The following is a 17,034-nucleotide window of genomic DNA, read 5'->3' as shown; positions in this document are numbered from 1 at the left end:
TATATATAAAGAAACATTTAAATGAAATACTATCTAATATATTAAAAGAATACGATATAAAGGATTTCAGAACAATAATTTTATAAAAAAATGAATTTTAAAATGATGATTTAACCATTAAAATAATATATGTAAAAAAATATTTAAATGAGACATTATATAATAGTTAAAATAATATAATATAAATACAAATCTCAAGATAATGATTTTATAAAATAAGGTATTAAAAATTGCAGCAACTGAACCGATTTTAATGGCCCCTTACTTGAAACGACTAACAACAACAATATATAGGAGTAATGATCGGCAATTGGCAGCATCTTAGAGCAGCAATTTTGGAGATAATTAACCGCAATAACTGAGGTGGTGAAGGCAGCAAAATTAATGAAATAGCAAGCAGAAATGGCAGCAACTTGAAGCACGACACAGCAGCAAAATTGAGGCGATAAGCAGCATATCGAATCAGTAAAATTGGAGCACCAAACGGAATCAAAGATGAAGCCAAAGAGCATTGAAGGAAAGCAGCTTACTAGATGGCATAAAGAGCTGCTATTTGGGTGAAATTACAGCAGAGGCTTCGATGTTTTGCAGTAGCAAATTTCCTAATTCGTACAATTCCATGAAGTTATTTTTAATAGCGAATTGCAATTTTTTTTTAATTTCAATAAACAAAATCCTCAATTCATTTTAAACATTTTGAGTATAACATAACTAGCTTTAGAAACAATCTAAATATTTCATATAGCATTTCACAATAAACATCATTAACAATTTATTAATCTTCTAGAAGGCATCAATAAAAATTCATATGTTAAAATTACTCGAGTAACACATGATGGAAATACATTCAGACACACAAGTGCCCAAGCAAACACTAAACGGTCGATGAAAATGGTGCAAGCGTCAATAATGACCGTATGGGGCCAAATCTGTTCGGTCCAAACAAAAACAAAAAGTGAATAAAGTCCATTTACAAAAAAAACACATATTAGCCCAAATTACAAGCCCAAATCTAACCCAAATCTACTCAGGCCCAAACCAATACCAAACCCTAAAAGGCCCAAAACATAAAAAATAACAAAAACCCTAGTCTCCCTAAGGCCATCCGCGCAGCAGCCTTCGCCTCGTTAGCGAGCTTGTCGCCTAAAGGCTGATGTCGAAACGATTTTTTAAAGGGATGTTTGAAAAATGGGGATTGACTTTTTGAAAAATGAAAACAGGAGTCACCACCAACCGTTTTAGGTGTGATTAGATCACCTTATAAAACGTTTTGGTCTACGAAAATTAAGAAAATAGGTTCGGGTGTCGATTACGTACGAGGAAGGATTAGCACCCTCGCAACGCCCAAAATTGGTACCAAATTGAATAGTTTTCTGTCTTAATGTCAAAAAATTGAAAGGATTTAAAAATAGGATCCCTTTTTTTGAAACCAGAATTATTTAAGTTGAAATATCGAGATTCCTTAGCTCCGAAAGAATACAAACATCACATCCAGCATGATAGGACACGATATTCTTAAACTCTCGTAACTGAAATCATCTCGTGATTTACAAAATCTATTTAAAAGGATACTTTAGGCATTTAGACAAACGAGAAATCGCAACCCAGCATGTTAGGTCACTATTTCCCGAATTCCTAAATAAGAAAAACATTGCCTCATTTTAGAAAAAACTTTTGGATAAAATATGACAATTAAATGAAATATATTTTTTTAAAATAATGATTTGAGTAAAATTTAAAAAAAATAATTTACTAAGAGTAAAAAAAATATTAAAAAAATGAAAGAGTTTGATATGATACTAAAAATATTAAAAAATTAAAATATATAAAAAAATCAGGGAAACATGGATTAAATCAAAATAAAAAGGGTTGAAAAACGAAGATGAACAAAGAATAAAATAAGAACAAACTGTAGAAAATAAGAACGTAAGAGGGAGAGAAATTTGAGTGAAAGCTCTCAAAAATTTTTACTGTTTCCAAAAACTCCAGTGTGTTTACAATGAAGGGAGAGGCCTCTGTTTATAGTTGAACCTCCTCAAATCCAACGGTACAGATCAATTACATCAATGGTTAAGATTAAAAGGCATCTACAAATTAAATCTCTAAGATTACAAAATCATATCTTCTAAGATTGCATATCATATCTAAGATTGCAATCATATCTAAGATTGTATCATATCTAAGATTGCATATCATATCTAAGATTGCATATCATTGAAGATTACATTTCCATATGAGTCAAGCTTGTAGATGAACCTTAAATCTTTTCAAGTAATGGGCCATTCCGATCGGGCCAAATTATATTTGTAATTTTGGACTGAACTTGGACTTCGTTTTTTTTAGGGTTTATTATTTTTGTTATTGGACTTATTTCTGGGCCCGAGAAAAATTGAGTGTCTACAGCTGCCCCTCTTTGCTCATTGCTATGTAACAGGAATAGAGCAAAGACTATAAAAGGACCAACTTTGCCCGGGCTCTCCGAGTCTTGAGTTCTTGATCCTTGATCTTCTTTAAATGGCCTCTTGACGGCTTCAACCTGCTTCACTGCAACTCAGGAAGGCGATATCTGCTATCTTTGATCTGCTCCCTATCTAATACAGAGACGCCAAATCTGTTATCTTCGATCTGCTCCCCATCTAATACAGAGACACCAAATCAGCTTCTTCAATCTGCTCCCCGTCTAATACAGAGATGCCAAATCTGTTATCTCCGATTTGCTCCCGTCTAATACAGAGATGCCAAATCTTTCATCTTGGATCTACTTCGATGTAAACACATGAAGGTTAGATCTGCTATGTCTTCAATCTGCTCCCCGTCTAATACAAAGATGCCAAATCATCTTGGATCTGTTTCAATGAAGGTCCAACCTGTTATGTCTTCGATCTGCTCCCCTTCTAATACAGAGATGCCAAATCATCTTGGATCTGCTTCAATGAAGGTCAGATCTGCTGTGTTTTCGATCTGCTTCCCATCTAATACAGAGATGCCAAATCATCTTGGATGTGCTTCAATGAAGGTCAGATCTGCTATGTCTTCGATTTGCTCTCCGTCGAATATGGAGATGCCAAATTTGTTTTTTCGATTTGTTCTTTGACAGTACAGAGATGCCAAATCATCTTAGATCTGCTTCAGCGTAAACACATGAAAGCCAAATCTGCTATGTCTTCGATCTACTCCTTGTAAACACAAGGATGCCAAATCATCTTGGATCTATTTCGATGTGAAGACATTCGAATGTTAGATCTGCTATGTCTTCGATCTGCTCTCCGTCGAATATGGAGATGCCAAATCTGTTTCTTCGATTTGTTCTCTAACAATACAGAGATGTTAAATCATCTTAGATCTGCTTCTGCTATGTCTTCGATCTGCTCCTTGTCAACGCAAAGATGCCAAATCATCTTGGATCTACTTCGATGTGAAAACATTCGAAGGTTAGATCTATTATGTCTTCGATCTGCTCTCCGTTGAATATGGAGATGCCAAATCTGTTTCTTTGATTTGTTCTCTGACAATACAGAGATGTTAAATCATCTTGGATTTGCTTCAGTGTAAACACCTGAAGGTCAAATCTGCTATGCTTTAGGCTGTTACCCTACTGCTTAGGGGGTTAAGGCGCATCAATCTTTATTGTCCCTTGAAGGACATAACCTGTATAATGTGTATGAGTTCATGCGTAATGATTAGTATGCTATGATCGAAGTGAGTCAAATGCTCCTAATTAAACCTGTTATAATGCAAAATGTTTATGAATATGACCCCTATTCCAGACGTCACCACTCATTCTTTCGTCGAAGTTTATCCTTATTTCTCTCGAAGTATCATTCCTACTCAGCCTGTGGGTTTGTACCATTCTTCAAATGCTATGACCCACCAAAAATGTCTGTAAGATAATCCTCTCTTAGGATCGAATCGTTTGATTTGTCCAATCAGCATTTTGGACTAAAGAAAGAATTTCCTTGAGTTCTTTCAAACCTCACTTACGTGAATTCTTCGAACAATTGTTCTGTTTTAGTTTCTTGTATTATCTAGAAATTTCCAGAGTAATGAGCAAAACTTCATTTGTGAAAATTATTTAGTTCATCTATCATTATTTTAATGCAACATACTTTAAGAATAATGGAAGATGAATTTAATCTTGAGAATAATTAGATTTGAATAAATTTTTCAAAATACAAAGGAAATTAATCTGAAAGCCTATCTTTGAGAAAAAAAAGAATCAAAAGATAGAAAACAGGACAAAAGTTAGATGCCCTAGATATCGCCACTTGAGCGTTTATATGCCAGCTCCATGAAGACTTTTTTGAATTCAACATGTGTTTAAAAGATCCAAAGTACTTTGTTGATGCCCCGATATGCAACGCGCTTCACTCTTCGTTGAATCAGATATAGCAAGATTTCCGTGTGTTCTTCAAAATTTGAGCTGCCCTTTCAGGTTTTCAACTCAAAACCTCTTTGGTCACAAGGCGCCCTTTGCGTGTTTTCACCTTGGCCGCTCTATTTTTTTTTCGAAAACTCAAGGCGCCTTTTGTGGGTTTTCACCCTGAATTCTTCTCTCCTTTAGACAAAGTACTTTTTGACTGAGTCTAAATTCACTGGATTGGGCAAACTCTTCCCATCCATTTCTGTTAAGATCAATGCACCCCCAGAGAAGGCCTTCTTCACGATATACGACCCTTCCCAATTTGGCATCCATTTTCCTCTAAAGTCCTTCTGAATAGGGAAGATCTTTTTCAGCACAAGATCCCCCTCATGGAATTCTCTTGGTCGCACTTTCTTGTCGTAAGCTCGCATCATTCGCTTCTAATACATCTGACCATGACGAATGGCCTTTAGCCTCTTTTCCTCAATCAAGTTCAACTGATCATATCGCGATTGTATCCATTCAGCTTCATTCAACTTTATCTCTGACAAGACTCGAAGAGATGGTATTTCCACTTCAATGGGTAACACTACTTCCATCCCATAAACCAATGAGAAAGGAGTTGCCCCGGTAGAAGTTCTGACAGACGTTCGGTAAGCTAAGAGTGCAAATGGTAACTTCTCATGCCAGTCTCTGTAGGTTTCAGTCATTTTTCCCACTATCTTTTTGATGTTTTTGTTAGCAGCTTCCACTGCCCCATTCATCTTTGGGCGATATGGCGAAGTGTTATGATGCTTAATCCTGAACTGACTACAAACTTCTGCTATCGTTTTGTTGTTCAAGTTCAGTGCATTGTCTGATATGATCCTTTCAAGCATCCCATACCGAAAAATAATCTCTTTATTCAAGAATCGACTTACAGCCGACTTAGTAACATTTGCATAAGAAGCAGCCTCTACCCACTTCGTGAAGTAATCAATGACCACAAAAATAAAGCGATGCCTATTTGAAGCTTTTGATGATATTGGCCCAATGACATCCATGCCCCACATAGAAAAAGGTCATGGAGAAGTCATAACGTGTAGAGGTGAAGGTAGTACATGAATCTTGTCTCCATAAATCTGACATTTATGGTATTTTTTGGCGTAGTTGATACAATCCCCTTCCAAAGTAGACCAATAATATCCAAACCTCATGATTTGTCTAGCCATCGTGAAACCATTAGCGTGCGTCCCACAAACACCCTCATGAACTTCTTCTAAGATTAACTTAACTTCCACGGCGTCAACACATCTCAACAGTACTTGGTCCTTTCTTCTTTTGTACAAGATGTCCCCATCCAAAACGTAGTGGCAGGCTAATCTCCCTAAAGTTCGCTTATCATTTTCAGTTGCCTGTCCTGGGTATTTACGATCTCTCACATATCGCAATATATCCTGATACCAAGGGTTATCATCATTTTCTTCTTCCTCAATGTTACAACAGTGAGCTGGAGCCTCGAAGATACTCATCTGAATGGGTCTCATCTCCTCCTCTTTATTCACTTTAATCATTGAAGCCAGGGTTGCTAGAGCATCTTCCATTTGGTTTTCGTCTCGTGCGATATAATTGAAAGTGATGTCATCGAACTCCTCAAGTAACCCAAAAACTACCTTTCGGTAATTGATCAATTTAGGATCCCTTGTCTCCCATTCATCTTTAAGCTGGTAAATTACCAACGTGGAGTCTCCATAAACTTTCAAGGTTCTTATTCTTCGCTCTATAGCCGCTCGGAGTCCCATGATGCACGCTTCATACTCGGCCACATTGTTTGTGCAATCAAAATCCAACTTGCACGTGAATGATAATAATCACCATTTGGGGATACCAAGACTGCCCCAATTCCATTTCCCACTGCATTGGATGCCCCATCAAAGCTCAACTTCCAAGGATAATCCTCTGTAGCTACTACACACTTCAACTCCTCATTTGGGAAATCAAAATTCAATGGCTCATAGTCTTCTAGAGCTCTACTAGCCAGAAATTCCGCTATCGCACTTCCTTTTATAGCCTTCTGGCTCACATAAACTATGTCAAACTCTGAAAGCAGAATTTGCCACCTCGCCATTCTTCCATTCAAAGCTGTTGACTCTATCATATACTTCAGAGGATCAAGTTTTGAAATAAGCCAAGCAGTATGATACAACATATATTGCCTCAACCTTCGAGTCATCCAGATTAAAGCATAGCACAATTTCTCAATTGGCGAATATCTCATCTCACACTCTGTGAATTCCTTGCTGAAGTAGTATATCGCTTTCTCCTTTTTTCCTGACTCTTCATGTTGGCTAAGCACACATCCCATAGAATTGCTAAACACTGATAAGTACAGAATTAATGGTCTACCTGGATTAGATGGGGATAACACAAGAGTATTTAACAAGTATTGCTTAACCTTAACGAAAGCACTCTAGCATTCCTCATCCCAAGTACCTTGGTTGTGTTTTCTAAGGAGGCGAAATATAGGGTCACATTTCTCAGTTAATTGTGAAATAAACCGAGCAATATAATTCAACCTTCTAAGAAAACCCCGAACTTCTTTCTGAGTACGCAGTGAAGAAAAATTTTGTATGGCTCTAACTTTGTCTGAATCAACTTCTATTCTTTTTTCACTGACCACAAAACCTAGTAACTTCCCCGACCTGGCTCCAAAAGTGCATTTTGTCGGATTAAGTTTTAACTGAAACTTCCTCAATCTCAAGAATAGTTTCTTTAAAACCTCAATATGTTCCTCTTCTGTTCGAGATTTGGCAATCATATCATCAACATACACCTCAATTTCCTTGTGCATCATATCGTGAAATAAGGTCACCATAGCCCTTTGGTATGTTGCCCTTGCATTCTTTAGCCCAAAGGGCATTACCTTGTAACAGAAAGTCCCCCACAAGGTTATGAAGGTGGTTTTGTCCATGTCTTCAGGATGTATCTTTATCTGATTGTACCCTGAAAAACCATCCATGAAGGAGAACAATGAATATCCCGCTGTGTTGTCTACCAAAGTGTCTATGTGAGGCAGAGGGAAATTATCTTTTGGGCTAGCTTTGTTCAGATCCCTGTAATCAACACACATTCGTACCCTCCCATCCTTTTTAGGAACTGGTACAATGTTAGCTACTCATTTAGAATACTTCACCTCTTGTAAGAATCCTATATCGAACTGTTTGTTAACTTCATCCTTTATTTTTAATACGATATCTGGTCTCATTCTTCGCAAATTCTGTTGAACTGGTTTACAATCCTGTCTTATTGGAAGACGATGCACCACAATATCAGTATTTAACCCTGGCATATCTTGATAGGACCATGCGAAGATATCCTTAAACTCACGTAACAACTCAATCAGTCATTGCCTTATATCATCAGCAATATGCGTGCCAATTTTCACCTCTTTCCCTTCCTCTAAGGCTATATTCTCTACTGCCTCTTTCTCATGTGGCATGATTTGTTTCTCCTCCTATTTCACCATCCTCAAAAAGATCTAAAGACACATCACAATCCTGGACATCTTAAAAATCCTGTGATTCCTCTAAACACATGTCTTGCTCACGAGAGAAATCAGGATTTGTAATATAAATGCTCATGTCATTGATATCTAGGGATCTGTGAAGTATAAAGAATATACAAAGAATGAATGAATTTAAGAATGATTATTTATGTGCTATAAATGAAAGAATAAGAATTTCCAAAATTTAACGGAATATTGGTTGATAAAAATGAAACAATACTCGTTCAAATTGATAAAAGTTATGCTTTATTAAAAAATAATAGATGATTGTAAGCCCATTTCACAAATGAAATCCTATTACTCCTAGGCTCTAGAGTAACAAGAATGTTTCGAGAATTACTCTGAAAAATTCCTAAAGACTATAGGAAGTTCTTCCACAGTCCAATTGTTCAGAGAACTTCCCGGTTCGTAAGGGCGAATGCCCTCAAGTTTTCCTTGCTCCGATCCTTTGTCATGTATTGCTCTCTTCCTCCCTATTAATTTTAACTAATTAGGGCCTTTCTATAAACTTGAATGCATATGATACAATGAGATGCTACGAAATGCAAATGCATGAATACAAAAAGATGTCGATTCTGATTCAATTTCATTTTAGAAAACGTTATTTAAGGAACAAAAATCTTTTCATAAAACGGATTACAAATACACTTTTGCCCGTAGGCCTAGAGTCTTAACCCTATCTAATAACAATGTTAACTCTTGTCCTCTGTCTGACGATGACTCATACATTATACTCAGCATTCTAGCTTGTACTGCCAAATCCTGCAAGTGTTCAGCAACCTCTCGAATCTGAACTAAGGTTTCTCCCATGAGATAATCCCTATTTCCAACTTGATCCTGAAGATGGTGAAGTTCTCCCTTCCACTGTTCTTCTCTTGCCTTGAGCTGCTCAATCCGTAGCTTACAGCCTTATAGTGCTGCTTTTAACCTTCCAATATCGTGCTTCATTTCCTCAATCTTATTCAAGCTTGCCTTTAACTCGATTGTAAGGTTACGACTTCGGTGATGATGAAGAGATCGTCCAAGTTTAGCCACCTTAGTTTTTAATCCTTGATTTTCCTTCTCTAGGGCCTGATTACGCGACTGCATCTCTTGGAACTTCTTCTCCCAATACTCGGCTTTGGCTCTTTCTTCCTGAATCTCTTGCTGCCACTGCTCTGGAGATCTCCTTAATTCGACCCTTTTCAATGTTACTTGGGCCTTTTTGTAGTACGTCTTTAAATCATCTCGATCTTCCTCGATCTTTCTCTTTTCCTTTTTCACCTTCTCGACTTCCATCTTTTGAACATTGACGTCGAGACTTAGGCATATTTTTTCCTCTTCGAGCTTCTCAATCCTCTTTTTGATCTCTGAATTCTTTCTCTCGAACTCTTGCTTCATAACCTCCAACTCTGATGGAATCACTCGTAAGCTCTCTTGTAATGATCGAGCCACTCCTAAAATTGGCCTAGGGACATTATCGTTGACTCTCCTACTAAACCACCCTTTATACTCAAGGATTGACGTCGAGCCTTCGGTCAAGATCTTCATACAAAAAGGCTTCTTCCAAGCCTCAGAAATCTCTCGCATCTTCTTCTTATAGTGATCTCCTTTGTAAGAGAAATCACTTTGAGCTAGACCCTGTGTAACCGGTATGAACTGCCTCGCTCTATATTGCCTTAGAACAAGCAATGGTGCATATCCAACAACTCCCCAAATTCCTAGCAAAGGGACCCAATCAAAACTGCCACAGCGGTAAATGACTTCACTTGGAACCAACCAAGGAGCCTTCCACATAACATCTTCCTCTCGAAGATTTTGAAGAATGTCTATCCACCTCTCTTCTGGAATGTCATCTCTCCACGGCATGTCTACTGCTTCTTTTAAGGGAGAATAACCCTGAAAGAATACTCGGCAAGGAACCTTATCAAGTTTCCAAAAATGACTGTGGAACCAAGCCAACAACAACTGTGCATATCCAATGAATCTACCTTCGTCGGCTCTCTGACATGCACTCAAAGATCTAAATGTCTAAGCTAGGATTGCTGGTACCGGTGTATTCTGCTTACCAACGCGATCGAACAAATCGCAACTGCCTCATCTATGTGCCCCAACGCCTTTGGGAAAATCACCATGCCGTAAATACTCAAAGCCAGGACGTCGACCCTTTTTCTTTACATCTAGATGTGTCGATATCAAATCCCTCAAAACAGCCCATGGAACGCACTTACTATCACCCTTTTACTGTATACGAGCTACAGCCCACTGCTCAATCATCCCAGTAATCATCACCAACTTCTTTGCAAAAGTTGGAAGACTAACAGGCCTAACATAAGCCTTATGACCTTGAATCCTCGGGCAACGCAGTAAAGTCGTATACTCCTCCAAAGTAGGTGCAAGATCAACATCACCAAATGTAAAGCAACTATAAGCAGGGTTCCAGAACTGTACCATAGCTCGAAACAAGTGCCTATCTACTTTGACGTCTAGCAAATAGGGAAGGTCTCCATAATTCTAATAGAAAAGCTGCTTAGCCTCGTCATCCTATTGGGCCCAAATGTTTCTCAGCTCCTGAAACTCATTCTGCGTCGAATTAATATGGGTGAAGTCCCATAACTCTGACGTATATCCCTCGGTGACACTATCTCCTTTCTCTAACTGGGTTTTCTCTGACCAGGTACAAACAGAAGTATTGTCCTCCACTCTATCAAGGTATTCATTCCTCGTTACAAAACATTCTAATCTATAAATCAAGTCGTGAATCGACACCTTTAAATGCCAAATGACATGCAATGACAGCAAAATAAAAATAGGTCAGTATCATAAAAAAATGATAAACAAGTACTTACAAGGGTAGCTTACTAAAGGCTATCACTATCTTTCCTAAACTCTTTAAAGTTCACTATATGAGTTTTAGCTCTAAAGCCAGGGTACCTGAACTAGCAGATTCCTTGGTCTTCACCAATTATAGGCTCATATAGACCAAGTTCAGTTTAGGGGGACACATTTCCCTCTGGCCATACGGAGATGAAAATCTCACGAAGACATAGGTACAGTATCCCGGAAGCAATTCACTAGCTCATACGAAGGTGAAAACCTTACGAAAGCGTAGCTTCTCACTCCCACTTAAGGGTGTGACCACAACGGTCATGCAAATGCAATGTACAACAATAAGGTAACAAACATATGCAGCAAACACATGTAAAAAAGATCCAATTTTAAATTTTCCAAACTTCCGACATTAAGACAGAAAATACTCAATTTCTTGGCTTGACTCTCTTAAGTCCCCAGCGGAGTCGCCAAGCTGTCGAAACCATTTTTTAAAGGGATGTTTGAAAAATGGGGATTGACTTTTTGAAAAACAAAAATAGGAGTCGCCACCAACCTTTTTAGGTGTGATTGGATCACCTTATAAAACGTTTTGGTCTACGAAAATTAAAAAACCAGGTTCGGGAGTCGGTTACGTACGAGGAAGGATTAGCACCCTCGCAACGCCCAAAATTGGTACCAAATTGAATAGTTCTTCTGTCTTAATGTCAAAAATTTGAAAGGATTTAAAAATAGTATCCCTTTTTTTGAAATCGAAATTATTTACGTTGAAAAATCGAGATTTATTAGCTCCGAAAGAATACAAACATCACATCCAGCATGATAGGACACGATATTCTTAAACTCTCGTAACTGAAATCATCTCGTGATTTACAAAATCCATTTAGAAGGATACTTTAGGCATTTAGACAAACGGGAAATCACAACCCAGCATGTTAGGGCACTATTTCCCGAATTCCTAAATACGAAAAACATTGCCTCATTTTAGAAAAAACTTTTGGATAAAATATGACAATTAAATGAAATATATATTTTTAAAATAATGATTTGAGTAAAATTTTAAAAAAAATTACTAAGAGTAAAAAAAATTATTAAAAAATGAAAGAGTTTGATATGATACTAAAATTATTAAAAAATTAAAAAATATAAAAAAAATCAGGGAAATATGGATTAAATCAAAATAAAAAAGGGTTGAAAAATGAAGATGAACAAAGAATAAAATAAGAACAAACCGTATAAAATAAGAACGTAAGCGGGAGAGAAATTTGAGTGAAAGCTCTCAAAAATTTTACTTTTCCCAAAACTCCAGTGTGTTTACAATGAAGGGAGAGGCCTCTATTTATAGTTGAACCTCCTCAAATCCAACGGTACAGATCAATTACATCAACGGTAAAGATTAAAAGGTATCTACCAATTAAATCTCTAATATTACAAAATCATATCTTCTAAGATTGCATATCATATCTAAGATTGCAATCATATCTAAGATTGTATCATATCTAAGATTGCATATCATATCTAAGATTGCATATCATTGAAGATTATATTTCCATATGAGTCAAGCTTGTAGCTGGACCTTAAATCTTTTCAAGTAATGGGCCATTCCGATCGGGCCAAATTATATTTGTAATTCTGGACTGAACTTGGACTTCGTTTTTTTTTGGGTTTATTATTTTTGTTTTTGGACTTATTTCTGGGCCCGGACAAAATTGAGTGTCTACAACTGACACCTCGTCTGCCCCTTTCACCGAAATGGCAAGGCGCGGCTCCCCAGCGCCATTGACCTTACAATGGATACCTGCAAAGAAAAAGAAATGAGACAGGTGACATAAATAGCAGAAACAACGAAAAAAAGAAAAAGAAAAATATATATAGATGTAATCGGCGATAAAAGCCATAACATTGAGGAGTATTTTTTACGAGATTTTGAAATAACAGAGAACAAAGAAAACAAAAGGTAGCTTAATTTTCTTATTTTTTATTTTTTTTAAAAAAACATAATAAAGAAAAATATAAGACCCTTTTACCTGTCGTTTCGCCTTCTGCCCCTGTCGGAGACCATCTCTGGCCCCGAATATCTTAGAGCCCACTAGGTTTCTGCCAAGGTTCAATGAGCGCGCAAGGCTAAGAGTTGTGTTTGCTTTTTTTTCTTTTTAAATTTAATTTTTCCCTTCTTTCTGATTTTTAGAAGGCATTAGCCTTCAAATTTGGCTTCTAAGGGATTAAATAGGGCTAAAAAGTGATTTTTTTGGTGGCTCCGGTGACCGAAGGAGACGACTGCCGTCACCGATGACCGGTGGCCATGTCGGGGCGATGACGACCCTATGACCTAACTTAAAGACGCGTTCAGAGAAAAAAACCAGAAAGAAGAGAACTTTTTCAAAAAAAATGTAGGAGAGAAGTACAACCCAAAACAACATCGTTTTGAAGTACGACCCGAATCTCCCCTAGGATCCTCGTATTTTACATCGAGGGGATAATTTCCATTTTGGTCCCTCTGCTTTTTTGCATCTTTCTAATTTTTTTTTTAAATTTAATTTTTCCCTTCGTTCTGATTTTTAGAAGGCATTAGCCTTCAGATTTGGCTCTTAAAGGATTAAATAGGGCTAAAAAGTGATTTTTTTGTAACTCCGGCCACCAAAGGCGACGACTGCCATCGCCGATGACCAGTGGGCATGTCGGGGCGACGACGACCCTATGACATGACTTAGAGACGCGTTCAGAGAAAATAATGGAAAGAAGAGAACTTAAAAGAAAACGTAGGAGAGAAGTACGACCCAAAACAATGCCATTTTGAAGTACAACCCGAATCTCCCCTAGGATCCGCGTGTTTTGCATCGAGGGGATAATTTCCATTTTGGTCCCTCCGCTTTTTTGCATCTTTCTAATTTTGTCCTATTTCACCTTTATTTGTTTTATTTTTATCCTTTTTGTCGAAACCATTTTTTTTATTTTTGAAAAAAAAAAGGGATCGACTTTTTAAGACGAGCTATGGAGTCACCACCAATCTTTTTGTTTAGGTGTGATCAGACCACCTAATAAAACATTTTATTAAATCAATTTTGGTCTATGTAAAACAAAATGAGTTCGAGAGTCGGTTCCGTGCAAGGAAGGGTTAGTACCCTCGCTACGCCCAAATTTGGTACCTAATTGATTAAGTATTGTCCTTATGTCTAAGGTTTAAAAATATTTTGAAATATAATTCCTTTTAGAAACATTCGAATGGTTCAAGTTGGTCATCAAAATTCTCTTGTTTCAAAGGACTACATTATCACATCCAGCACGATAGGACACGATCCTTTATATCTTCGAAACCACGATCAATTCTTAACTTCCAAAAGCTCATACGTTGAAAATTACAAAAGGATGTCCAATTATTTAGTCCAACGACAAGTCGAAACCTAGCACGGTAGGGCACGACTGCTCGAATTATTGAACATTACCTTGTTTTAGAATTTAGGAAATACGGATGAAATTTCAAAGGAATATTTGATTATTTTGGACAAATGGAAAACCGAAACCCAGCACCGTAGGGCACGATTCCTCAAATTACCAAACATCAAACATTGCATTTGTTTGAAAAGCTCTTGAATAAAATGCAATAATTAAAGGAAATACATTTTTTATTTAAGATGGTGATTTGTTAATAAAGCCATTACGCCAATATAATATAGAATACAAATGCTAAATGATAATTCACGGAAATTGCACAACATGCTAACTTTCAATGCTAATATAAAGGATTAAGAGGAAATGTAATAGCGACATAACTAATATCTCAAATAGTACAAAAACAATGTCGAGGCTAACATAAAAAGAATGATAAAATATTGAAATTCCAATCAAAAAAGAAAGAGTAGAGTAAATAACGGTTCGAATATATATATATATAAAATAAAAGTGAAAAAATAAAATGAGACTTTATCTAAAGGAAATCAAATATATATATAATATAAAGTATGTAAAATTAATGATATATAAAAATAGATAATTATCAAGACAACTAAAAAATATGATGAAGTTTACAATGGACAATATATATATACATATATATATGTATATATATATATAAAACATTAAAAAACTTGAGTAAATAGCAAAAAAATTTAAAAAAAAAGAATAATGTGATAAATTTTTTAAAAAGAATAATATATACACTTACATGATAATATAATAACATAATCTAAAATAAATAATACCCATAAATAAATAATAGAACAATATAAAAATATAAAATATGACAAACTTTAAATTACAATTAAAAAAATATTAAAACTATATAATAACATAAGAGATAATATTTAATGAATCAAAAGATATATAATAATAAAAGGAACAAAATGATTTTAAATGAACAATACATAAAATATTAAGATAAATAAATAAATAACAAATATAGAAAAAAGGGATTAAAATCCAATGAACTAGAGATTAAATCGGAAGAAAAATAAAATCAGGAAGAAAAAACAAAGGAATATGCGTACAAGGACCAAAATATAATGCGCGTAAAAGCGTGGGGGCCAATTGGGAAATTAATCCCTGCCCCCAAAACGCAACGCTTTGATACGGATCCAAATGAATCAAAGGCCAAATACCTGGGGCGAAATTAAAAAAAATATGAAAGAAAAGAACAGGATTAAATTAAATAAAGGTGAAAAAACAGAGGGACTAGGGGTGTAAATACCCCCAAAACAATGAAAGCACACGGATCCCCTGGTTAGCGGGTCTGGTCGGTCTGGTTCGGGTCAAAACGATGCCGTTTAGCAGTTGGGATGCTAATTCAAAATGACGCCGTTTCTTGTTGTTATAAAAACCTAAATTATTTTTAAAACTCTCATTTCAACCCTAACTCTAGAAAAAAAACTAAAGATTTCCCCTTTTCTCTCCTTCCTCCCTTCTTCTTCGGCCAATAGGGTCGTCGTCCAACCACCATGGCCATCGGCCTCCGGCGTTGGTAACCGCTGTATACGGTGGCCGGAGTAATAAAAAGAGGTATTTTTAACCGTTTGGCTCTCCCCCAACCCTGATTGAAAACCCAAAATTCTAGAAAAAGCCTTTTAAAAGTAAAATAAAACAAACAACCCCTCGGTTCCCTTCCCCGATCTCAAAAAGGTAACCTTTTTTATGTTTTCTTTGAATATCTATACATGTATGTGCTATATTCGAAAATAAACTTGCAAAGGAAATGGAAAACAGAACAAAAGACCACCTTGATTCCCTTTTTTTCCTATTCGATTCCTATCTTTTTGATAATACTCTAGAACGACATATTTTATGTGCTAATTGCATGCTTATTTTGAGTATGATCCTACTAATTTGGAAAATAAACTTGCAAAGGAAATGGAAAACAGAACAAAAGACCACCTTGATTCCCTTTTTTTCCTATTCGATTCCTATCTTTTTGATAATACTCTAGAACGACATATTTTATGTGCTAATTGCATGCTTATTTTGTGGTCTTTTATCTTTTAAGGACTAAATTGGGGGCAAGAGGAAATTTAAAGGAAAAAATTGTGAATTTGAAGATATAATGGGCCAACATGCAAAGAAAGAGAGAAGTGGTGCCAAAGTTGCAAACATGGAAGACCCAAGGACTAAAATGAAAAAGTAGAGATTTTATAGCACAAGACTCTATTTTAATTTCAATTATATTAGGATAATTATTAAGGATTTTTATTTAGATTTAATTCTAGGATTTATTTTCTTTATCTTTATTTATCTTTATTTATTTGTATTTATCTTTTAGAATTTCATTAGGAATAGACTAGGTTTTCTATTACTATAAATAGGGGATGGAGTGGCACATATTTGATATCTCTTTTTCTGAAAACACTCCCTCTCCCAAAAACTCTGTCTTTTTGTTCTCTCCACATTTCCTTCAATAAAAATCCCATTTATATTATATTTATTTCTTTCCCAAAAATCATGAGCCACTAAATCAATCTAGCCAAAGGTTCTCAAAATTCCCCAAAAAGGTTTATGAGGCTTAGAATCCACGCTTAGCCTTCTCAACAAGGTATTCATCGCTTCTCTGTATTACGGGGCTGACGCTTCCGTCCATGTCCCTTAATAGGTGATATTTTCAACTTGTGCAAGGAACAGCCGCTTTGTACGTTTTTGGAAGATTGCACAGTCGATTCGTTGGCTTTCTGTGTCAGAGGTTGGCGAATCCAAGAGACAAAATGGCGTGGTATTCGCCGTTGGGAAGTGATGATCTAGCAGGAGATAGTCCCACAAAAGCGATTATTGGCTAGAGTCAGGCTCTGCCAAATTTTAAGTCTAAATCCTTGGAACTGGTGGTCGTAGGCGTCCTCTTCCACTA

Source organism: Gossypium hirsutum, chromosome A12, assembly GCF_007990345.1.
Source record: "Gossypium hirsutum isolate 1008001.06 chromosome A12, Gossypium_hirsutum_v2.1, whole genome shotgun sequence".
Lineage (NCBI taxonomy): Eukaryota > Viridiplantae > Streptophyta > Magnoliopsida > Malvales > Malvaceae > Gossypium > Gossypium hirsutum.
The sequence above is the reverse complement of the archived record's forward strand: the minus strand, read 5'-3'. Positions refer to the sequence as shown.